The 25,611-nt window shown below is 51.8% G+C and overlaps 1 protein-coding gene across 6 annotated transcripts in view; it reads right to left on the bottom strand.

Moving 5' to 3' along the window:
- CRYAA (crystallin alpha A) overlaps positions 1 to 25,588 on the bottom strand; it is a 32,251-nt gene extending 6,663 nt beyond the window's left edge. For 4 of the 6 annotated variants that reach the window (XM_081067400.1, XM_081067395.1, XM_081067396.1 and 1 more), the window contains exons 1-4: positions 25,043 to 25,563; positions 22,563 to 22,672; positions 12,123 to 12,315; positions 1,224 to 1,405 (exon numbers count right to left, since the gene is read on the bottom strand). The gene's annotated coding sequence lies outside the window, so the exon portion shown is untranslated. Of the gene's footprint in view, positions 1 to 1,223; positions 1,406 to 12,122; positions 12,316 to 22,562; positions 22,673 to 25,042 lie in introns of all 6 variants that reach the window. The other 2 variants (XM_081067398.1, XM_081067399.1) reach the window with 2 other exon arrangements.
- Between the last annotated feature and the right edge of the window lie 23 nt (positions 25,589 to 25,611).

Genomic DNA, 25,611 nt, shown 5'->3' with positions numbered 1-25,611 from the left:
TGAGGGAAGGAGCATGGCCACGCGCTAAGGGTGTGGTGTCTGCGGAGATTCAAAACAATCGTAAAACCAACTAAAGGTCCGGAGCCAACTAAAGTTCTGTGTACTTTTCGCTATCCCCGGCACTGTTGGTTCTGAATAATGCCCCTGCAAAACACCTCTCCTCCTTGTTAATCTAAGTTCTCAGCAATCGAAGTACAAAGAACATAACCCATTCTCCTTATTCTCAGTAGTTCTGTTCTATGAAGGTGCCATGGCCCCTGAATTAGGAAATATGGACCATCGCTCCCGAGGGAAATACAGGGTCAGGTCCCCGTAAGCCTCTGGTCCCAATAGTTGTGCCAACTGATCGATAAATAACCTCGGTGGGATGTGTGTTTCTGTTTAAAGACATCTAACTTAATAGAAGGTGTTGATTCATTAACCCTGAACTCACAGCCAACGGCATTCGCTCACAGCTGAGAGAAGTGGTGCTAACACACGTATGTGCTCCATGGGCCACGTCACAGCCTTTGAGCGCTTAGGGTACAAGACGGCATGTGAGCATTATGCTGTGGGGACATCTGAGACACGAAGTCACCACCACCAAAAATAAAAACACAGAAATGGGGAAACATGGCACTATACAGACCCTGGGAAGGACCCCGGCTGATAGTGAAACCGTGGCGGGATGTCCCCGGGGGGTGACAGTTTTTACCTCTCTGCCTCTCTGGTCGGTGCATGACTGAGAAAGGGCTGAGTATTGACTTGGGGTCACAAATAAATTTTAGAGAGTAGGTGTTATGGACTGAACTGAGACCCCAAAAAGTTCATATGTGGGCATCCTAATCCCCAGTGCCGCAGAATGTGGCCATCTTCGGAGAGTAATCCTTTAAAGAGGTGTTTAAGGTAAAACGAGGTCAGTAGGGTGGGGCCTGATCCAGTAGGACTGCTGTCCTTATGAGAAGAGGCGATCGGGACACACAGAGGGACGAGCACGTGAGGACGCAGGGAGGAGACGGCGTCTGCACGCCCAGGACACAGGCCGCAGGAGGTACCAGCCCTGGGACAGCTGGGTCTCGGCCTCCGGCCTCCAGGCTTGGAGAGAATAAATTCATGTTGTTGAAACCAGCCTGTGTGTTCGCTGTGCTGCAGCAGCCCGCACAGACCATGGGACAGACTAATGCCGTAAGCAAATTCGCCAACACGAGATGCACAAAGGATGACGGACAGCGGCATTTACGTACTCTTCAAGTTGGCAGAGCTTCCCTTCTCCTCCTTTTGGAAACACCGGTGATGTGGAGTCATCCAGAGAACTCCCGGGGGCTCGGCCCCAGGCGTTGGCGCTGGAGGAAGCTTCAGAGGCTGGGGACTGGTCAGGGTCACGGCAGGTCCTTGCCTCCCACCCTGTGGTCAGATGTGTTTCCTGCTTAAATAGGAGATTTCAAATCAACGATGGCAGCCCACGTGAAGACTCAGAGCTGGAGTTATTTCGGTTCTATAATTCTCTGTGACTTCCTGGTACTGTTATTGGGCGTTTAAAATGTAAAACTGTGACACCAAGTGCAAACTGTGAGGTGTCGCATTTCAGTGCAAACATTAGTTCATGTGTGAACTGTTTCACTGAATTCAAATAACTCTAAGATTGAGATGTGTTCTTCTTTTTCATTGTTAATTGTTTGCTTTAAAGAATAGGATTCGGTTTCGCACGATTATACTAGAAATAAGTTTGTCCTATGGAGGGGGGAGTATTCAAAAAGTGGTTGGTGGCCTGGTCCGGGTGTCAAATGCACGAGGGACACTGCTGGCCTTGGGTTCCTCCCTTCCTATTCTCTGGCATCCAGAGCTCCTTGCAATCCTACAAGAGTGGACGGGACCGCATGGCCCGAGGCAGGCGTCCCCACTGCAGGACCCGGGAGACAGAAGTGACAGGGCCGCCTTTGTGAACCACCCTGGGGCAGGCTCTGGCCCCGAGCCCTTGACCTTCTGTGTTGGCTTCAACGCTGAGCAGCACACAGCTCCAGGAACGCCCCTCGCTGCAGGCAGCCTCTCTGCTTCTTATTTCCAAATGGAAAAGCAGACTTTGATGAGTTTTTGTAAGAAGGTCTTTGTGAATTAAGGTTTTAAAAGAGGATGGATAGGAGCTTTGGAACCTGCCATTTTTATTTTATTTTAAATAACACTTTTATTGTAAAAGTGATACATCGTTGCAGAATTTGGACAATGCAAATAAATCTAAACGTGGGGGGGAAGTGCCCAGAACCCTCCCGCATCCTGGGTAGTCATTAACGGCTGTCTCAGGGGGTGTGGCGAGTCTTCACCCGTTGCTATTTCTTAGGATGCTGGGGGCCAATAAAAAGGTGGGTGCAAGAGAAGGCGGAGCCACAAAACCCCAGTGCACCAGGCACTGTGGAGGGCTGGGCCCAGCTGAGGACACACCGGGCGGCTGGGGTGCTGGCTGTCAGGCCCCAGGCTAGGCCACCTGTCCTCTCGGTGACAGGTGCCCCAGCCTCAGATTGGTGACAAGACCCCGCTGCCTTCACGCTGAGAGGTGAGTCCAATCATCCCAGGCCCTGTCACCCCCTCGGACTCCTGCTTTGTGCCAGTCCTAGTGGCCATGACAGGCTGTGCTCTGAAGGTCTGTCCCTCTGGCCTGTCCTAGAGACCCCAACAGAGGTCTTCACACCTGGCGCGGCATGGCACATGTAAGGCCCCAGAGCTAAGCCCTGGGCCACCTCCAGGGCAGACAGGGGAGCCGAGGAAGTGCACTGTGGACCTCTGACTTCTGGGCCGGGCCTGTGTGGGGAAAGGCAGGGGCACCCTGGAGGTCCCACCCCAGGATGGGGGCCAGGCCCAAGTTGGCTACTGAGTGAGGAGGGTGGCACTCACTCAGTCACAGAGCGGCCCCAGGCTGCTACTGTGGTGACTCTGAGCGGCTCTCTTCTCCCCAGGGACTGTGGGGTCGCAGCCAGCCTTGGCCCGCGTGTCATCGTCACTCGCCATGCCTTAGCCCCTGGCCAGTTTCCCTGGAGAGCAGCCATGACCCTCCACCTGTGCACCAGACAGAGACAGAGAGAGCTGTCTGTGTGTGTGGCTGGCCCCGAGGCCGGCCCCTACCCGACTGATCCTGCCGCCTTGGCCTGAGAAACAGGTTAGCTGGCCTGGGGTGGGGAGGGGCCTGCAAAGCCAGCTGCCCCTGGCAAGAGGTGAATGGGACACGCAACTGGGGTGACCATGAGGTGACCATGAGGCACCAGGCCTGGGGCTCTGTGAGGCCGAGGGGTTCCGTGCATGCAGACGGTTAATTCTCACGTGCCCTGAGGAGCCTCTGATGTCACCACCTCCACTGCTGCCCCAAGGAGACCAAGGCGCAGAGGCCAAGAGCTGCCCTGGCGGCAAAGGCACTGCGGCCCCTGACCCCACCCGGATGTCTGCAACCCAACGCATTTCCTTCAGCCCAGGGTGTGTGGCAGGCATTATAGGTTGAAGAGAAAAAGGATAAATTTCCTAAAAATCAAAGAAAAGAGTATATCTCTCCTATAGCCAAGAAAAGAAATTGAATCCAGAGGTGACCCCGTTTATTCAAGACACCTGTTGAGGTCCTGCCATGCCCATGAGAAGCACAGAGGCCACCCACAAATTGGAGGGACAGTGCTGCCTGTATGGCACCTTCATCCTGGAGAGATTCAGGCTGACACAAGTGCGTGACCCCGAGGCAGAGAGAGGAGGGTTCCCCAAGGGGATCAACGAGCTGGGCTCAAGACAGGGTCCTGGGGTGAAGGAACCAGACAGACAGGTGGGGGGAGTGGTGGCTGCCGAGGCAGGCCCTGGCTGGTTGTGTCTGTGTGTGTGGTGTGTACGTGTGTCTGTGTGTGTCTCTGTGTGCCGTGTGTGTGTTTGGGAAGTGTGAGCCACAGTTCCTGAGATCATCTCTCTCTACAATCTAGACAGATGGGGACCTGTCAGGAATTTTCGTCAAGCCCTTGCAAAGCCCTGGGTCGGCAGGAAATGCGGCCTTGAGGACGAGCTCCCAGACATACCATCCGCTCTCACATTGTTTCTGAGGCCCCACTTAAGCCTGTTGCCAGCAGTTTGGCATTCTGTTGGCGTGAGCTGAATGCCAGCCCTTTCTACACAAAGGCCAGTATTTGCTTCATCTGCAGGATTCCCAGGACGCTAGCAGCCTGCCAGCGAAGGCACAAAGCCCCGGCACCCCGACTTTCCACCCCACAGCCCAACAGGGCTAACCACAAATCCACACTATGTAGGCCTCCGGACATTGTTGTGGCTCAGCGGGAATGTGCCCAGCTAAGTCTGTGCCCTGACTCTCCGTGAGCTCGGGACGCTGCGTGTACAGCGCACTGCTGACCCCACCACAGCCCTCGGAAAGGAGCGGGCAGCCGGCCAGGCCACCCCAGCAGCAATGTGAAAGTACTTAATGCCACCGACTATACACTTTAAAAAGGGCACAAACACCAAATTTTATGTTTCATGTATTTTACCACAATTTTTTAAAAACTAACCATCATAGGCTGTGACTAGGGTAAATGTGGATGCCTGGAGATTATGCAGGAGGTGTGACAAATGTCACCTGGAGGCCGACAAGGTGCTCCGACCCTTCAGGGGTGGCTGTGGCCAAAGTCATTTCCAACTGGCAAACTGCGGAGCTGTTTTCAGGCACAGTGCCGTGTGCAGCAGCCCCAGGCTGTCCCTGTCTCCCTCTCCCAAGTGTAGCCACAGCTGCCACTCCAGCTGTAGAAACTGAAAGAATGGCACAAGGCTCATTTCCAGCTCTCCTTCCCGTTTTTAATTAGCTGTCGTGGTCGGCAGAGGGATGGCCCCTCCAAGACGTCAGTGCCCTAATCCTCAGAACCTGCAAATCTGCTACTTGATGAGGCAGAAGGGACACTGCAGCTCTGATTAAGCTTCGTAAGCTGGGTTCAGTGTTGTCCTGGGATCCTCATGAGGGAAAGAGGACGGCAGGAGGGCTGGAGAAAGGGATGTGACGAGGAAAACAGGCGGGAAGGGTGCAGGCCACGAGTTAAGGAATGTGGGTGCCTCTGGAAGCTGGAAATAGTGAAGATTCTCTTCTAGGGCCTTCGAAGGAAGGCAAACCTGTCAACACCTTGATTTGCACCTTGTGACACCCAAGCTCCACCGTAAGACAACACATTCGTGTTGTTCTAAGACATTAAGTTTGGGGCAATTTGTTACAGCAGCCACAGGAAACCAATGCCGTTGTGTGAGATAGAGTGTTAATTCAGACCCCACTCCACTTCGTGCATTTGGCCAACGTCCCTGTCTGCAGGGCTTAGGGGACCTCGGTCACGTTGAGGGTTCTGTCCCCAGAACCGTAAGAAGCACAGTCAGGAGTGGTCTCCACATACTTCATAAGAATATGTTAACTTTGAAAATCATCGAAGTAGATTTAAAAGGCAATCGGACCAAAATTCAGACTAAACTGAAGACAAGCAGAATTCACTGATACCATCTAAACTGGCGCCAACACAGTTGGTGAATGCTGTCGTACCCTGCTGATCGCCTCACCATTCTGTTGTGTCCAGCTCAGCAGCCATCGTGTTGTGCTGGGGACACAAAGGGGGGTTGCATGTGCCATACTCTGAAGGTTTGTGCCCCCAAACTTCATATGTTGAAATCCTGACCCCCAAAGGGGATGGTATTTGGAGGATTAGGCCGTGAGGGCGGAGCCCTCAGGAATGGGATCAGTGCCCTTGTAAAAAGGACTCCAAGGGGCTCCCTCGTCCCTTCTGTCACGTGAGGACACAGTGAGAAGACCTCCGAACTAGGAAGCAGGTTCTCACCAAACACTGGACCTGCCGGTACCTTGACCTGGATTTCCAGCCTCCATAACTGTGAGAAATCAATGTTTTCAGCATTATTTATACAACTAGCGAGTGTGTGTGATGCTGGAGGGGCCGCACCGCACGCGGCCTTTGTGGGAGTCCCCTCTGGCCCCACAGAGGGGACCGCAGCATGCAGAGCCCTGCTTTGCTACCACGTGCCTGGCCCTCTAACTGCCCATCGATCGAGACTGCGCTGCGCGTGCGTATAGAGTGCCCACACCTGGTCTCGCGAGCCCCCGGAGACGCCCCCAGCTGAGCTAATTACAGGTAATGTCCCAGCAGCTCTCCCTGCACACATGGGCCTGTGCACGCGCTTCTGTAGGTCAAATTCCTGGAAGCGAAATGGCTGAATCCAATCATCACAGTCCAGTCATACTGAGAACTGCAGCCTTCCCCTAGGCCTCGCTATAAATTCATAAAAGCAGTTGTGAAATGAACACATATGATGTTTACATTCTCTTGTTCCTCGTGGGCAAACTGTACAAGCAAATTTCTCTAAATCGAGGTAGATACTCGTGAGGAGTCCTTCACGTGTTGGACTAGATGAGACTACCCACGAGGCTTTCTGTGGATTTATCCGACATGCTCTCCTATTAGAAGGGAGAAAGGAGAAGCACCCTTGGTGGCCAGTGGCCAGAGCTGGTGCCTACATCCGGCTTTGGCAGCTCCCCGCTGAGACCCAGCCCGCTGGCAGGGGGCGGCCTGCCCTAGTGTTGGACCCTCTTTGGGACCTAGTTTAGGGCTATGTGAACAAAAAGGGCATCTTCTCCCTGTACCTTGAGTCTCTCTCAAAAACCAAGGGCCGCCCATCAAGGTGAGGGAGCAGGCGGCTGACCGTGGTGCAGGGTCCTCCCTGCTCCAGGCAACCTGTGCAGCAGGTGGGCCCACATCAGCATACATGCAGGTAGGGGTCTGGGCGCAGAAACTCAGCTAGCACAGTCCTGTTCACGTTTCTACCCCCAGGGACCAGCGCAGAGTACGTGGTCAGTACACCCATCATTGGTCAGTGCATGTGTTTTGAATTCCTCTCTGAGTGCATGTTCACCACTGAGGACCTTCCCATGAGACCTGGACAACGAGGGAGAGAAAGCTCTGGTCAGACGGACACGGGCAGGCGGTCACAGGGGGGCCAGTCCAGGACCATCGTTCCCAGTGTTTATCCACCTGCTCTCACTCTGCCCCAGGCTCACCCTTGGGGGCTGTGTGACCAGGGCCACCAGCACCTGTCAGTCCAGTAGCCAGAGGCCTCTGGGAAACCGAGCTCACAGCACCATCTTCTTTCTAACTTCGACGCCCGCCAGCGCCCATCATGGCCTGGGCCAGCCTCCCCCAGAACCTGTGAGCAGGGGCTTATGTGGAAATAGGGTCTTTACAAATGTCATCATGTTAAGATGAGGTCATATCGGGTAGGGTGGGCCCTAATCTAATGACTAGCGTTCTTTTAAAGAGAGAAATTGAACACGGGCACACGGGGAAAGAAGTCATGTGAAGACGGAGGCGGAGATCGCGGTGGAGCTGCCAGCAGCCAGCAGAAGCAGAGAGAGACAAAAGAGGCTCCCTCCAGGCTTCAGAGAGACCCAGCCCTGCCAACACCTTGACTTCAGGTTTCCAGCCTCCAAAACTGTGAGGGAGCAAATGCCTGTGGTTTGAGCCACCGCGGCGGCGGCACTTTGTTACAGCAGCCCCAGGACATGAACACAAGCCCCTTCTGCTGTCCTCTTTCAGACACCACCACCCCCATGCTCCCCGGGACTGGCTGTCCTGAGAGGCAGGCCCCGCACGGTAAGGGGACGGCTCTGCCAGGACAGCTGAGTCCGTACTCGGCCCCACACACGGCCAGCTGGCTGGCAGGCTCCATCTCCATTTCTGGGTCTCTTTCCTCATCCATAAAACAAGGGGTGAAACCACCAGCTGGAAGGTCCCTTCCATTCCAGCCCCGTTCTGAGCAGGTCCTGCTCCTCTGTGCACTCAGAGGTCAGCGTCCCTAGACACCCTCCCTGGTGACACACACAGACGTGTGTTCTTCACGGGGAGCACCCACATCACAGCGCAAGTTAGACAGAAAGACCCCCTGTCGGGGCTCAGCGCAGCACAGAGCTTGGCCCCACGCTGCCCAGGCGTCACATGGCTTCCCTGCAAGCGGTGCGTAGGAGCAGGTGCGTGGCTGGTGAGGGAGCGCAGCCAGGCTGGGTCAGCCGTGTGCCCGCCAATGGGCAGCACATCTGTGGGGCTCAGCTGAGAGTGACAGGGAGCCCTGGTGACGGGGCCACCAAACAGGCAGGCCTATGTGACAAGTTGCCCTCGTGAGGGAAGGACAAAAGCAAGTGCAGCTTGTCATCACCACATGCAAACCTGCTTGAAGACAGACCGTTCCAGTGCAGTGACTGGGGTCGTTTACGTGATGACCGGGGAGTCCTCGGAGGGAGGAGTGGAGACGTCCACTCTTGCTGGGGTGCTGGACAGAGGGCTGCGTGCCTGGGACCCATGCAAGAGGCAGTACGGTGGGTGAGGAGCTGCCCTGGGGGGCTGGTCAGTGGACTGAGCAGGTCTCCCTGTAAGCCCAGGAGCCCTGCCGCGTGGGACCCCTGCCAGCCTCCTAGCGGCCCCATCTCTTTGCCACTCACCCCCAGCAGCTCTGCTGGCAGCCCCCTGGCCCTCCCAGCTCCTCCTAACATGCTGAAACCTGGAAGCCCTGGACACCTGGGGTGGGAGGGCAGCCCCTACACTTATGTTGGCAGGTGGAAGGGAAGGGGAGACTGTACTGTCAGTGAAAACCCACATCATTGACCCCCGCTGATAACCAGGGAGCAAGGACCTGGACCTGCCTCTCTCACAGCCTCCCTGCAAGGCTATGGCCCCCAGCGACCATGCCCACCAGGTAGTTCCGAGCTCATCTCTGCGCCCGGGACAGCTGGCCGCCTGAGCTGAGCCAGAGGCCACCCAGCAGAAGCGAGGCCGGGGAAATGGCCAGTCCTGGGCAATGGAAGAGGAGGTGGGTGTTTAAAAGAACTACAAGTAGCAACCCCTGGGCCCTGTGTCCCTGGAGCCCTGGGAGAGGCTGAAGAGCAGGTGCTGGACAGAGGCAGGACAACGACAAGGGACCCTCAAGTCCCCCAAGTGGGTTTCCATCTCCCTACTTGTTCGCTACCCAAAATCTATACAACAAACCCTGTGTCGCGTCACTTGAGGAAAGGCAGAATTTTTCTCCATTCAAGGGTCGTAATAATCGTCGGCAGCCTGCCCTTTCCCGCTGCCCAGAGGAGAGACAATCGTGGCCCCAGTGTCCATCCCTCAGCAATCAGGGCATTTCTGCATCCAGTTTATGTTTTGACAATTCTGTCAGAGATGTAGCTCCAAGTGTTGCTGCAAAAGTCTGAAATCTGCAAAGTCGGTCCCTGACGATTGCCTGGTAAACACCCACGCCCTCACACCATCACTCACAAGAACTGGCTCGTCTGAAACCAGCTGCCAACAGCTGCCAGATGGAAATGATTTAAAGACACAGGGTTACCGAATGACAAAAGCACCTTCCAGAGGAAGCAGCCGTTCCAGCTGCAGAAATGTACCCTACAAACATGGAGTCGCGCGTGCGTGGCGTAGCCTGTGCATGGGGTTACTTGGCGCAGCTGCGTTTGTGACGGCAACACCGGTTACTAGCTAAGGGTCATCTCTAGAAGGCAGTGCACTGACTTCCCCGTGCTCTAGCAAATGAGGAAATTTGCACACACGTGTTCATGGCAGCGTTACTCAAACAGCCAAAGGTGGAACAACCCAGATATCTGTCAACGGATGCTGGATAAATAAAATGTGGAATATACACACAATGGAAAATTATTCAGCCCCAAAAAGGAAGGACATCTGACACATGCCACAACGTGGGTGGCCCTGGAGGACATGAGGCTCAGTGAAGTAAGCTGGTCACAAAAGGATAAACGCTGTATGATTCCACTTATATGTGACTAGGGTAGTCACATCCACAGAGACAGACGGAAGATGGGGGCCCGGGGCTGGGATGGGGGATGGGGAGTTAGAGTCTAATTGGAGCAGAGCTTCATTGTGAGGACATCAAAGTTCTGGAGATGGATGGTGGTGATGGTTGTACGACAGTGTGAGTGTCCCCAATGCCACTGAACCATGCGCTGACACATGGTTAGAACGGAAAGCTTCATTTTACTTGGATTTTACCACAATTTAAAATGCGGAAATTTTTTATGCTGTGATAAAGAAATACTTCCAAGTTATTACACAAAAAAGGTAAGGAACAACGCATATCGTGCTAACATTTATGCCAGAACAGGGCAAATACACATGCAGCTTCTGGTAGCTTCACAGATGGTCTCTGGGACCCGTAGGAAGCGGGTGACATGCCTGATCTGGGTGCGGGTGTGGGGGGGCTGGCACAGAGCCCGCAGAAGCATGAGACTGTATTGCTACACAGAAAGTATTAATTCAAGTGAAAATGCAAGGGGTAGAGACATAGGGCGCACGATGGAAAGTCATATGTGTTGCCCGCCTTTACTGCTGGAAATAAAGGCGTCCCAGGGGCCCAGAGCAGACCGCAAGCCTCCTTACATATTTAACCACATGGTCTGATCCTTGCACGTGTTTATAAAAGAAAACACAAATCCGGACTCTGTTGTTGGGAGCAGGTTAACTGGCCCCTGGTGAGAGTTCATGGTAACCCATCATGTGTCATCACATTACATCAGAGCAGCCTGGCAGGGGAGGGCGAGCAGGACCGTCCAAGCCCCTTGGCCCTACGTCCAGCGCCCTGAGGCCCGGCTCTGCTTCAGGGCCACCGGGGCACTGCACACTGTCTTCTATTTAAACCTCACTAGGGAGTGAGGTCACGGCTTTCCTCACACCAGGGCAGAGTGTTCTGTGCCACAAAATCACAGAGTCTGAGAAGGGACCTCAGGAATCGACGAGCCCCGTCCATGCACAGACCTCCAAACCAAGGCCCAGATGAAGGAATCGACTTTTTCAGAGCCCCCCCCATTTCCCAGCATAGTACTCCCCCCCACCCGCGGCTTTCACACGCCCAGGCCTGGCTCAGCACTGCACTGGCTTAATCCCAACCAAACCCTGGGACAGATGGGGACAGATGTTGTCCCCATTTAATCAGTGGGGACACTCACGTGAGCAATTGACTCTTGCCCACATCATGCCAGCTTTGGGATGGAAAACAACTCTGGCCAGCAGAAGCATGAAAGGCACAAAGCAGCCTGTTGGTTCTACCAGGAGGCCATTCCCACCCAGGGGACAGAACGTTTGGCTGCTGTGCCCAAGCCTGCACGTCACCAGGCGGTGCTGCACGGCCAGCTCTCAGGAACCTTTGGCTCTCCATCCATCCGTCTCTGCTGCATCAACTTGCTAATGGGTCTGCCATCAGCTCTGGCCCGGCTGACACACACTGTGGCATTGTCTCCTTGACAGTTCTAAGAGATGGCTGTCAAGCGGTCAGGGGTCAGCTGGACACCAGTCACTGGGTAGAACTATCGTTACCATGACGGAACTAGTGTTTATTCAGTTTGTAAAGCAAAACATGGTGCAGACACTGTGTCCCTTATCTATTGTCACATTCGAAGCTGCGTAACAGACCATCGTGAAACAACAACCCTTCTTTTAGATCACGATTCTGGGGGCCGGACATTGACGCTGGCCCCGCCGGGGTTGTCCACGCTCAGCTGGGCACCCTCGCATATCTGCAGTCGGCATGGGAGCCATGGGCTCTGAGCGCCTGCAGGGTGACCTCCACACGTGGGTAGTTCTGAGACAGGAAGTGTGATGTCCTCTGGGGACCTAGGCTTTGAACCGCCCTACAATCCTGTCTGCCACACTCTCCTGCTTAAAGCAACTCTCCTGGACATACCTAACTCAAGGAGCAAGAAGACAGACGCACCTCTCGATGAGAGGAGGGAGCTGCAAAGCCCTTTTCTAAGGGGCACAGAGTGAGCAAGTCTGCACAGAAGCTCCCATGGGACCAGCGTGCTGAAGCAGTGGGAGCAGCGGGAGAGGTATGTGCGCCCCAAGCTGCAAACTTCTCTCCCCAGTTCTAATTCAGTGGGGTGAGGCCTGGGCTGTTCCAACCTGAGGGGTCCTGACCACATGTCAAAAGACACAGATCCAGACTGATGGTCCTCAAGCCAGGTCCACAGTCCTCAGACGGGCAGGACGTTCACGAACCCCCGGGAAAGTCATGCAAACTTTCATCTCTAAGACCAAAGCCTTTACTCAGAATCGGAAAGGGCCCTGTGACCCAAGAAAGGTTAAGAGACTCACCAATACCCCAGCAGGACCGCTTTCACCCTGCTGCCACCCGTATTGGTGTCTCATGGGACGGCTGGGCTTGGTCTGCTGGGCTTGGCGGGGTCTGTGTGGCGGGCGTCGGTATGAAGTGGCATCATCTGTCTGCTTTGGTGGTGGCAGTCATGTGACTTCTGCAGCCACGCTTAGGAGCACGGGGTGTCAGAATCTGAAATAAAACTCAGTGTGACCAAATTGTGACCCTGTAACGTAAGTAGGACATCCATTTAAAGCCAGAAAACAAACCACCTGGAGAAGCTTTGAGACAAGTGTGACTGCAAAGAGCTTCCATTTGTCCAGACCCTGGAGTGGTTAACGGGCCAGGCAACGGCTGCTCCCAGGGGAGACTGCACTGAAGACACACATTCAGTCCCAGCAGACGAAGAATTAAGCTGCAGGGCGGTACACACTCCCCCAGGGTTGCTGGAGGCCCTGAAACCCTCCTAACTCCGCCTTACTGGAAGAAGCTCAGATCCTGGGTCTCGGAAGCCCCCTTCCAGCCACTGTGAGAGACAGGGACCTTCCCAGAAAAATGCCCATAGGGTTTGAGAGCCATCCCTAACGGTAACCCCGAGGGGCCCTGAGGCTCCGACTTCTCTGCTGACCAAACCAGGTCTCCTTCCAAGACCTTCTGGCTGACGAGGGACTCGGTCTCCTACTAGAGATCTGTGTGGGGACAGCACTGGCTGGCGACAGGTTTTATTTAAGGTTCTTGAAAGAAGACAGCCCCTCAGAGGGCCCCTGTCCCCTGGTCTAGTCACACCGCCCTCTGTATTTATTTTTTCTCCTGCATGAACCTGAGCCACTGGAGTCTGTGGACAACAACTGTCTCCCTGGGCCCAGCGACACCTCTGCTGCCCCAGGGAGGAGCACAGAGCTCCTGCAGGGCCCTTTTCAGCCGACTCCAAGCTCCTGAACCCTCCTCCGGGGAAGAATCTTGCATAAGTTCTCTGCGTGTCTTCACCCCCCAAACATCCCCACCCGCAGACTGCCCCAGCCGCTCTTCCTCAACCCAGAGGCCTGGCGCCCCGTCTCCTTCAGCCACGGGGGCTGGCGGTGCTAGCACAGGCTGCTACGTGAATGCCACTTCCAAGGAGGCAGACAGTGACCTAAGGGGCCTCCAGGAAGCCATTGGGCTGCACCTGGATACGCTGAACGAAGGGATGATTCACGTCCTGGCCGCAGCACAGCAGGACGGCTCAAGATTTCATCACATTACTCAAAACAGTACGTAACTGAAAATTTATGAATTGTTTGTTTCTGGAATTTTCCTTTTAATGTTTTCAGATTACCATTGGCCATGGATAACTGACACCATGGATAAGGGAGGGTAACCACACTTTCCAAAAGACATTCAGAAACGGAATGTGTGGAGCAGTTGGGCAGAAATGATAAATGTTAGTTTTCTTCCACTTCAGCTTCTCTGCAGTGAAGTCATGAAAGGGACTGTCCAACGGGGCAGAGAACGTTTCTTGGGTTACCAACATGTGTTTGTTTGCATCGTGGGACACAGGGACAGGCCATTCACCCTTCACACCTGGGGCTTCTTCCAGTCACAGCCAGCTTTGTCCTGACTCAGCCTGGGCTTTGCATCTTGAAACCCCTGCCTACACCGTCCTCGACCATTCTAATGCCTTTCTCGAAACAGAGCACAGTCCCCAGCTGCCTTGTCAGCACTGAAGGCTGCTTCAGACTAAGATCCACCAGGATCATCTTCAGATGTTTCCTGATCGGAGGTTTTTCCACCACAGAGATTCAGATTGTTTTAGACCATGACGCTTCTTAAATTGCCACAGCCAACCTTCTGAATATTCATACTCACCTTTAAAGAGAAAGCATGAAAGCATGTAACAGCCAGTAGTTGCTAACAGACACCTCTCAAGGTGATCCAGGCAACCTTCTGCTTTGTTTTTGTGGTTTGCTAAGAGGTAGTCCACAGACAGCAAAAGTTCCACAACCAAGAGCATACACTACAGTCTACACTCACCTGAGCTAGCACCAAATAAGACTTCAATTCTCTCATGCCCAGAATTATGGTGTGAAAGCGTGGCCATCAGGTTTGCCTTTTAAAAATGTATGGGTAGGATTTCCAGTCGAGATGGTGGAGTAGGTAAATGCTGTGCTCACCTCCTCTTATGACCACATCTAAATTACAACTAAATCACAAAACAACCATCATTGAGAATTGCCTGAAGTCTGGCTGAACTGAAGCCCTACAACTTAGGACATACAGAGGAAGCCACCTCAAGACTGGTAGGAGGTGCACAGATGCAGAACGGGCTGGTCCCACAACTGTGTGTGACCATTAAAAATCAGGACGGATATCTCAGCTGTGGAGATCATCCCACTGAGGAGTAAGGATGTCCCAGACCCTCCCCAACCCAGGGTTTCAGTGCTGGGGAGCGAAGTCCCATAATTTCTGGTTATAATAACCAGCAGAGATTGGGGCTGAGTGAGATGAGGGTGGCTGGAGTCCCAGGTGATTCTCTTAAAAGGCCCATGCAGAGACTTATCTGATGATGGACTCACTCGCTCTGAGCTCCAGTGCTGGGGTAGCAGCCTGAAAGGCGCCAGGTACACATGGAGAGGAACTGAGTTGTCTGGCTGCAGGCTGAGGGCTGAAGGGGCAGCATTCTCCCAGGCAGAGGCGCTGGTAGAAGCCATTGTTTCTTTGTTGAGCCCTCCGCTGCCCTGCGTGCAGATGCGGGCACACACACACACACACACAGACATCATATCTGAGTCTCCATCCAACTGGCTATCACTTTTCGTCTGCCCCGCCCTAGTGGTTCCCTGAGACCACACCCCACCCAACTTTCAGGCCCACCCAAGCCACTTCCAGAAGCTTTTTTGTACAAACTGCCTGCCTTGGCTCATGCTGCAGACTTTCCTAAAATCTCTCAAAGGTTCACAAACCCCAAATAAGCAGCATCTGGTTTGGGCATGTCCTGTGCCTTTAACTGAGCAGCCCTAAGACCGGCACTAGCGGCAGCCAGCCTTGGTTCATGGCTTGGCCTCTCAAGACACCTCCAAGCACAGTGCAGGCAGTGGTCATCTTTTGATTGTTTTGTGGCTCATGCCAGGTGGCCCCAGGCAGGGCACAGACTGCAGCACATCCTCTCCCAAGAGGCCCCAGGGCTGGCAGGCTCAGTGGCCAGCTTCAGACTGAGCCAAAGCATCACCTGGTCACCTCCAAGCACCACACACCCAATGGGAAGGCTGGGCAGGAACCAGAGCCCTGCTAAAGTAAGTCCTGCTCTGTAGGGTCAGCCCTCGCACCACAGCTCCTCCACTGTAGTCACGACCAGTCCTCACAACCAATCAGCCTGAGGGTCAGTCCCTCCTACTGAGATGCAAACAGCAATCAAGGCTCAACTACAGCAGGAGAACACACAACCCAAACAAAGAACACACCTGGGGCACCCAGCTCTGGTGACCAGGGAAACTGTACCACTGGGTCCCACAGCACCTACTACATAAGGCCACTCTACTAAGACCAGGAGGCATAGCAGCCCTACCTAATACATAGAAACAAACACAGGAAGACAGCCAAATGGGGAGACAAAGAAACATTTCCCGAATAGTAAAACAGAACAAAGCTCCAGAAAAAGAATTAAACAAAATGGAGACAAGCAATCTACCAGGTGCAGAGTTCCAAACACTGGTTATAAGGACGCTCAGTGATCTCAGGGAGAACTTCAACAAAGAGATAGGAAACATAAAAATGGAGATAGAAAACATTTAAAAAGAACCAGTCAGAAATAAATAACACAATAATTGAAATGAAGAATACATTACAGGAATCAACGTATTAGATGAAGCAGAGAATTGACTCAGTGATTTGGAAGATAAGGTAGCAGAAAACATCCAATCCTAACAGCAAAAAGAACCCCTGAAAATGAGGAGAGTTTAAGGGGCCTCTGGGACAACATCAAGCATACCAACATTCACATCAAAGGGGTGCCAGAAGGAGAAGAGAGAGAGCAAGGAATTAAAATCCTATTTGAAGAAATAGTGACTGAAAATTTCCCTAAACTGGCAGAGGAAATAGATATGCAAGCCCAGGAAGTGCAGAGAGTCCCAAACAACATGAACTCAAACAGGCCCACACCAAGACACATCACAATTAAAATGCCAAACGTTAAAGACAAAAAGAGAATCTTAGAAGCAGCAAAAGAAAAGCAGTTAGTTACTTACAATAGAGCCCCCATAAGTCAATAAGCTGATTTCTCAACAGAAACTTTGCAGGTCAGAAGAGATTGGCAGGAAATATTCAACATGATGAAAAGCAAGGACCTACAACCAAGATTACTCTACCCAGCAAAGCTATCATTTAGAATCAAAGGACATATAAAGAGCTTCCAGACAAGAAAAAGCTAAAGGAGTTCATCACGACCAACCCAGTATTACAAGGAATGTTAGAGAGACTTCTTTAAGACAAAAAATAAATAATAAAAAATATGACTAATAAAATGGCAACAACTACATATCTATCAACAATTACTTTCAATGTAAATGGATTAAATGCTCCAATCGAAAACATAGAGTGGCTGAATGATAAGAAAACAAGACTTTAACATATGCTGCCTACAAGAGACTCACTTCAGATCAAAAGACACACAAAGACTAAAAGTAAAGCAATGGAGAAAAGATGTTTCATGAAAATTGACAACAAACAAAAAAAGCTGTGGTAGCAATACTTATACCAGACAAAATAAACTTTAAAACAAAGGCTATAACAAGAGACAAGAGACCCAGTAATCCCACTTCTGGGTATTTATCTGAGGAAACCCAAAACGCTACTTCGAGGGGCCGTGTGCACCCTTATGTTCACTGCAGCACTGTTTGCAATGACCAGGATGTGGAGGCAGCCTGGGTGTCCCCGAATGGATAAAGAGGAGCTGGTACATATGTACAGGGGAATATTGCTCGGCCAGGGAAGGGAATGGGTTCTTACCATCTGCAGCGGCATGGATGGACCTGGAAGGTGTTGTGCTGAGTGGGGTGTCAGACACAGAAAGACAGATACAATGTGATTTCGCTTATACATGGAATCTAAAGAAAAAACAAACAAACAAAACAGAAACAAACTCACAGAAACAGATAACATTTTGATGGTTACCAGACAGGAGGGGGCTGGGAATGGGTGAAAGGGGAAAGGTTAAGAAGTACAAACTGGTTGTTACAAAGTAGTTGTGGAGTGTAAGGAAGACGTTGAAGAAAATTTGCCCTCATTGGTTGATGTGAGCTTTTGTCTGTTAGCTTTTGTCTGTTCCTGTATGTGAGGTGATTTCTGTGCTGTGATCAGGGGTTGAGTAAATTCCCCCTCTGGTTTCATTCTCCCGAGCAGGGGAGACATGAGATGAGGTTTGCTGTTCTGTCTGTGCTGTGAGGTGATGGTTAACTTAGGGTTAAAGGAATTCTTGATCAGGGATTGAGAGAATTGCCTCTTTGTTCTGTCTGTTTCGCCCACATCAGCAGGTAAAGTGAAGAAGTAGCTAAGTTATATCAGGACGACGTGACAGGCACGTTGCCAGGCTTTGGAGGAACTTGGGCTGATGGTCCCAAGCAAGAACAGTAGATATTGCTTGTCCGGATGAACTAGCCCTTCAGCCGGATATATTTTCTTTTTATTTTTATCATTGACTGCTGGACCCTCCCAGAACTGGCTATTCTTTGAGAGGGGAGGCAGGAACACAAAAAAACTTGGCTCTGGGGTGCATCTAAAGAGATATATAAGACAAACCTCAGGTGGATTGATTGATTGATTGCTGTTTCAAGACGATGCTATTCAGAAGATTTACTGTTTCAGAACTGCTTTTCAGGATTGGATTGTTTCAGAGTAAGAGATCAGAACTTGTCTCAATGGACAGTAGAGACTTTCATTGGTGAATTGTCATCATTCTAGCATCTTTGGGAACTTATATGCAGTTTGCAGTTATCAAAAGACTTCCTAACTTCTAACAACAACAGCAGCAGCATTCTTGGGAACTAGCGAGCAGCGGTGGGAGACGCCTGAGTGTCTCTCAGCTACAGACCTGGTAAGGTTTTGCTTTATGACTTTTCCAGAGCTGCTCCCCCCACCCCCGTCCACATTTTTGTGAGCTTTTGGCATTTACTGTAATAGTTACTATCCTATAAAGCTTATTACTGCTTTTGGATCCTCCTTACTGATGTTATTTGTATATTTAGCCAAGTGACTTTTGATCAATAGTAAACATGTGTTGGGATCTCTTAAACTTATACGTATGTGTACTCCTTTGACATGACGTTATCAATGTATATAGTTTAGCCTTAACCACCTTTACTTTTTGTCATTAGCACATTCTATTAATTGCCTTTTACTATTGCATATTGCTAAATAGATTACATATTGCCAAATAAATTCATTAGAGCTCCACTCTAGCGTGTGTCCCACCCCGTTTTCCCCCCCGCTCGTCATTACATGGGGATGTAGGGTACAGCATAAAGAATATAGTCAATGAAATTGTAATAACTATGATGTCAGATGGGGACTAGATCTATTGGGGTGACAGAGGGAGGGAGTTGGGGGACAGAGTGAAAAGGTGAAGTCATTAATACAAATTGGTAGTTACAACATAGTCATGTGAATGTAAAGCACAGGGAATATGGTCAATAACATGGTAGTAACTGTGTCTAGTGCCAGGTGGGTACTAGCCAGGGGATCACGTCTTAAATTATATAATGTCTAACCATTATACTGTACACCTGAAATTAATATAAAATAATATTGAATGTCAACTATAATTGAAAAATTAAAAGGGGAGGTGAGATAAAGAATAAGAGGTTCAAAGTTCCAGATATAAAACAAGTCATGGGGATGTAATGTACAGCACGGGGAATATAGTCAACAATATTGTGACGGCTGGTACAGTGTCAGATGGCTGCTGGACTTCTCATGGTGATCACTTCTTTAGTTACATGTGTTGAATAACTATTGTATGGACCCCTGAAACTAATATTGTATGCTAGCCATATTTTAATAAAAATCTTTTTTAAATGTATGGATAATTAAAACCTGAGAATAAATAATATTGCTTCCTAAAGTGTTGCCCTAAAAAAAAAAGATCAGTCCTTCCTGCTATACCTGAGCTGTGAGCTGTTTCAGGACCAACAAACGACTCCTTGGCATGTGCCAGCGTGTTCACCACCAAGACCACTCAATCCTGGGGGGCAGCTCCTTTTTCCTCTCCCCCAGCAGCGTTTTCCATTTTCCAATGGGTCGTGCTCATCACCAATACAGTAAAACTTCAACTGCTTGTTTGATTTCCTGAGTCATGTGTCACGGTGTTTCCAAGTTCACTGACTTTCCACTCTTACTGAGGACAGTTTCAATGTGCCTCAGTCACAGCAAGCCATGGGGTGTCTTTAACTATGTTTGGTGCATTCGTAGTGCAATTGAACCCAAAGTCACAGATGGAAAAATAAATTTTAGAAGTTAAACCACACACATTGTAGGCGACCAGCAGAGGTGCCTGTACCATTGGGAGCCCTTGGACACAACACCTCAGGTCAGGTCGCATTTTACAGCAACTGGAATCTTGGCACCAAACTTATAGAAAAAAACCTTTCCGTTTTCAGAGATATTTTGCATTTCCAAATTATAGATAAGGGACTGTGGGTCTTTTCTACCAGAGAATCAAAGAAAAGATAAAACCAGGCTCTTCAAAGACCCCACAGTCTAATAGGAGAGAGATGTGAACATCCAGTTAGGGTGCAGTTGAACAATGAAAGCAGCTATCGTTTAGTGAGCACCTACTAAGTACCAAGCTCTGCACCACTCTCCAACCACTACTACTGATCCCATTAACAAATAGAAATTGAGTCCAGAGTTCATAACCAAGTGCTATAAACTGAATGCTTACGGTCCCCCGAAAATGTATGTGTTAAATTCTACCTCCCAGTGTGGTGGTGTTGGAGGTAGGCCTTTGGGAGATGAGTAGGTCATGAGGGCAGAGGCCTCGTGAATGGGGTTAGTGCCCTTGTAAGAGACCCCGGAGGGGCATTGCTCCTTTCTCCAGGTGATGACACACGAGAAGACAGCTGCCTATGAATCAGGAAGCAGACAGCAGACCTGCCAGCACCTTGATCTGGGACTTCCAGCCACCAGGATTGTGAAAAATAAATGTCTGTTGTTTACAAGCCACCCAGTCTGTGGTGTTTTGTTACAGCAGCCTGAGCTCAGACAATAGTGCAAGGACTGCTGCAGGGATGCAGGGCCTCAAGGCCAGGCCCAGAGCGGGAAGGACGCAGAGATGGTTGAGAGAAGCCAGGAATTAGAATGTATGTGAGTAAGAGAGTCAGAAACCCAAGGACAACCCACATGGGCAGATGGTATGGATGACTGATATTCACTAAATGCTGGAGCAGGAGGTCTGGAGGTAAGATGAGAAAATGAGATCAGCTGGAGGCACATTTCCTCAAGGTGGCTGGCAGACTTCTAAGCAGAGACCTGTCTTCCCAGTTTGTGTCTGTGCACCTGCCTCAGTCTGGCATATCAGATATGCCCCCAAAATAACGAATGGATGAATGGATGGATAGATGGATGGATGGATGGATGGATGGATGGATGGATGGATGGATGGATGGATGATGGATGATTAATGGATGGATTGGATGATGGATGGATGGATTGGATGATGGATGGATGGATGGATGGATGGATGGATGGTTGATGAATGATGGATAGATGGATGGGTGGATGGTGGATGGATGGATGATAGATGGATGGATTGGATGATGGATGATGGATGGACTGGATGATGGATGGATGGATTAAATGATGGATGATGGATGCTTGATGGATGGATGAAAGGATGGATGGATGGATGGATGGATGGATGGATGGATGGATGGATGGAAGGATGGATGGACTGGATGATGGATGGATGGATTGGATGGATGGATGGATGGATGGGTGGATGGATGGATGGATGGATGGATGGATAGATGGATGGATGGATGGGTGGATGGATGAATGGACTGGATGATTGATGGATGGATGGATGGATTGGATGATGGATGGGTGGAATGGATGATGGATGGATGGATGGATGGATGGATGGATGGATGGATGGATGGATGGGTGGATGGATGAATGGACTGGATGATTGATGGATGGATGGATGGATTGGATGATGGATGGGTGGAATGGATGATGGATGGATGGATGGATGGATGGATGGATGGATGGATGGATAGATGATGGATGGGTTGATGGATAGATGGATGGGTGGTTGGCTGGGTAGGTGGGTGGATGGATGGATGGATGGATGGTTGATGGATGATGGATAGATGGATGGGTGGATGGTGGACAGATGGATGATGGATGGATGGATGGATGGATGGATGGGTGTACAGATGGAGGAATGATTCTAGTGGGCCTGGCTCTAGTAACCACATTAATTCCTTCTGGTGGACCTCAGTTCAGGTCCCATACATAGATTCATCCCTGCTTTCTGCCACTGCTCCCAGGGACGCCACAGCTGACACACGATTTTCAGCTTCCAATTCTTCAGCAGTCATCCTCCCTGGACCATGTCCTGATGCTGTACCCTCCAGACATGATACCACCTGCAGGGCTGGCTTCTGTCTTGTCACTTATCTGGTCTCACCTCAGAATCCCGGCTCTTCCTAAGAGATGTTTCTTGCTTGCTGACCCGGCACTTCCACAGGTGGGGGATGCTGTGTTGTCAAGAGATGCTGTTCTAACAGGTGAATTCATCCCAATGCTGGCCCTCAGCATACGGCCCCATCCTGCCCAAGGTGAGCCTGGTCCTGCCCTGTGGCCCATTTCTCAGCCACATCTTGCTGCCCTCTCTGCTGTGACCGCTACTGTTGAGACTGTCTGCTCCCTGGGCTTCCCGAATCCGGCTCTCTTCCTCCAGATGGCATTGTCCAGTCTCCTCTGGGGAATCCTGCTGCAGCCCCACATGCTGCTGCCCCGAGGGGCTCTGGCCCTTGATATGCTCCCTCAATTCTTGGAGTTTGTTGTGTGTAGGTTTAATATGATTTCAAAGCCACTTGTCTATGACTTAAGTGAAGGTGTTTTAATCCTCTTATTTATGACAAGAACCAAAAAACATTGCTTTGATACAAGTATAAAGTAAGATGTCCTCATTCTACATCTGTTGTCATTGATAAGCAGTCAGCAGCCCAGCTGCTGGGGGCCCCCGCTGGGGGTCCATTGATAAGAGCAAGTGGAGAAGCCACTATGGCCAGGGGACATTGCCACTGTAAATACTGTGAGTCTGTGAGGGCCATTGGCAAGTTTCGGTTTGGGTGAAGGGACCCCTCCCTAGTAATCTAAAAACTCTCCGAAGACCTTTGGGGCATTGCTCCTGGACAGTGCTGATAAACCACATAGGAGCCCCGTGAAAGAGATCAGCTACTTACCAACACTGGCGTCTTTGTTCCCTAGCAACGTGCTCTACCAACAGGGGACTTTTGCGCTGGCAGCTGGAAATCAGCTTCTGGTTGGTCGCTGACTCCCTGAGCATTTCCTCCTATAAAAGGGTACACCTGACATGAAATTTGCACTTTATTCCTTCAACGCCCCTTGCCTGAAACAGACTCAGTTTCTGGGCATAACTTTTACTGCCTCCCAAAACAAAAGCAAAGCAGGGGTCTTAACTATCAGGCAATATCCAGGACCCTGGAGGACCTAGGGGTCCTCTTAACTTTGGAGGCTAAGACCCCTTTGGGAATCTGACAAAATGATGGGCTATCCACCCCCAGGAAAACACCTGTGCCAGGGTTCCACACATATTTATACGTGTTAACTCTGTACTTATTAATGAATCCAAATATGCCACTCCGCCAGGGGCCCATCCCCTGAACTTAAATGCATACACACTTGTGTTGTCCAATCCAGGGGCCACTGGCCACGTGTGGCTACCTAAGTTTAAATCTAAATTAATTAAAATAAAATAAAACTCGGTGCCTTCATCATACTAGCCGCATTTCAATGCTCACTAGCCATGTGCCAGTAGCCACCCTATCATTGGACAGTGCAGACATAGAGCATACCCGCCATCACGGAACCTTCCAGACTATCACTGGACAGTGCAGACATAGAGCGTACCCGCGCCATCACGGAACCTTCTAGCCTATCATTGACAGTGCAGACATAGAGCATACCCGCCGTCACGGAACCTTCTAGCCTATCATTGGACAGTGCAGACATAGAGCATACCCGCCATCACGGAACCTTCTAGCCTATCATTGACAGTGCAGACATAGAGCATACCCGCCGTCACGGAACCTTCTAGCCTATCATTGGACAGTGCAGACATAGAGCGTACCCGCCATCACGGAACCTTCCAGACTATCACTGGACAGTGCAGACATAGAGCGTACCCGCGCCATCACGGAACCTTCTAGCCTATCATTGACAGTGCAGACATAGAGCATACCCGCCGTCACGGAACCTTCTAGCCTATCATTGGACAGTGCAGACATAGAGCGTACCCGCCATCACGGAACCTTCCAGACTATCACTGGACAGTGCAGACATAGAGCGTACCCGCGCCATCACGGAACCTTCTAGCCTATCATTGACAGTGCAGACATAGAGCATACCCGCCGTCACGGAACCTTCTAGCCTATCATTGGACAGTGCAGACATAGAGCGTACCCGCCATCACGGAACCTTCCAGACTATCACTGGACAGTGCAGACATAGAACGTACCCGCGCCATCACGGAACCTTCTAGCCTATCATTGACAGTGCAGACATAGAGCATACCCGCCATCACGGAACCTTCTAGCCTATCATTGGACAGTGCAGACATAGAGCATACCCGCCATCACGGAACCTTCTAGCCTATCATTGGACAGTGCAGACATGGAGCATACCCGCCGTCACGGAACCTTCTATTGCACAGTCTGATATATACAAATGGTGGCCGCTCACTCCACTCGAATGTCTGACAGGCGTTCACACCATGCTGTATTAGTCAGCACTGCTACTGTGACCACCCTCAAGTCTCAGTGGCTTACAAACGTGTGTCTTCCCGGCCCCCTTGCCTGCAGGGCAGCTGGGCTGGCTGATTTGGGCTGCTTGGGCCCCAGGCTTCTCATTCAGGCCCAGACTGCAGGGCGGCAGACGCTTGGAACCTGCTCTTTCAGGAGAGGCTTACGTTACCCGCTCACATTGCATGGGTCAAAGTGAGGTGCAGGGCCAGCCCAAGCAGTGGATGGGTCACGACACGTCCTCTGACCATGGTGACCCAGGGGCAGGCGGAAGGGCAATCTGTGAACAAATAACACCATCGCCCAGGGGCCAGAACTACCCTCAGAGCAGCTCCTCCTCAGCCATTTCCTGCCTTAGCAGGTGCCAAAGCTCCCCTTGGCCACTCAGGGAACAGTCTAGAAGCACATGCCATGCCCTTGAGGATCCACGTCACTGCCCCGCCAGGAACACACAGAGGCAACAACGGTGACCCCCCACTCAGGCAGCAGAGGGGTACAGCAACATGGAGTGAGGCGTCACTGGGGGGGGGGGGCTCAGCGTGCAGCCACAGCTAGGGGGGCGGGCTCCTCCCCAGACCCGTGTCACCGCGCCACCTCGGAGCCTGGCTCTCCGGCCCCCCCAGCAATGGGATGCATTATCCAATTTCCTCGTAAATCCCCTTTCAAAAGAAACGTATCCCTCACGGTCCTGGAGGCTGGACGTCTGAGATCAAGGGGTCCCCGGTGACTTCTGCGGCCTCTGTCCTTGGCATGCAGATGGCACCCTGTCCCCGTGCCCTCACATGGCGCCCCTCTGTGTGTCGGTGCCCTGCTGTCCCCTTCTCACAAGGACGCCAGTCAGAGGGGACGAGGCCCGTGCTAACAGCCGCGTTTTAGCCAAAAGTCCTCTATGGAGGCCGTACCTCCAACTGCAGCCACGTGCGGAGGTGCTGGCAGCCAGGGCGTCCACACGTGAACAGGGGACACAGCTCAGCCATCACAGTGGCCGGTGTGTGCGGCCTGCCGCCGGGGCTCGGGGCACCACCTCTGCCCCCGCAGCCCGCAGCCCGGCCCCGTCACCTGTCACCTGTCACCCACAGAAGTGCTCCTGTAAGCACCCTGTCCCCTCCGGTCTGGTCACCCTGAAATTCAAGCAGGGCTGCAGTGACGTCCCCACACACGCGCCAAGATTCTCGTCTCTGATTGTTGCGCCTCTGGGCTCCGGGCTGCGGGAGGAGCCGGTGCCGGTGTGAATAGGGCTGCAGACCAGCAGCCGGTGTGAATAGGGCGGCTTTCCCGGGGCGCCCAGGGGGGCCCCGCGCAGGGACCGCAGCCCTTACAACGGCCGCGCCCCGCGCTGCGCTCCTCCTGAGACCGGGGGCAGCCAGGGGCGCCGCACACACACTGTGTACAAAACCCGCCACCCGCCGCCCCCGCTCGCGGCCGCGCTGTGCGCGCTCCGCTTCCCCGGGCGGGGGCCGGGGCCGGGGGC

The sequence above is a fragment of the Rhinolophus hipposideros genome (assembly GCF_964194185.1).
Source record: "Rhinolophus hipposideros genome assembly, chromosome: 2".
NCBI lineage: Eukaryota > Metazoa > Chordata > Mammalia > Chiroptera > Rhinolophidae > Rhinolophus > Rhinolophus hipposideros.
The sequence above is the reverse complement of the archived record's forward strand: the minus strand, read 5'-3'. Positions and strand labels throughout refer to the sequence as shown.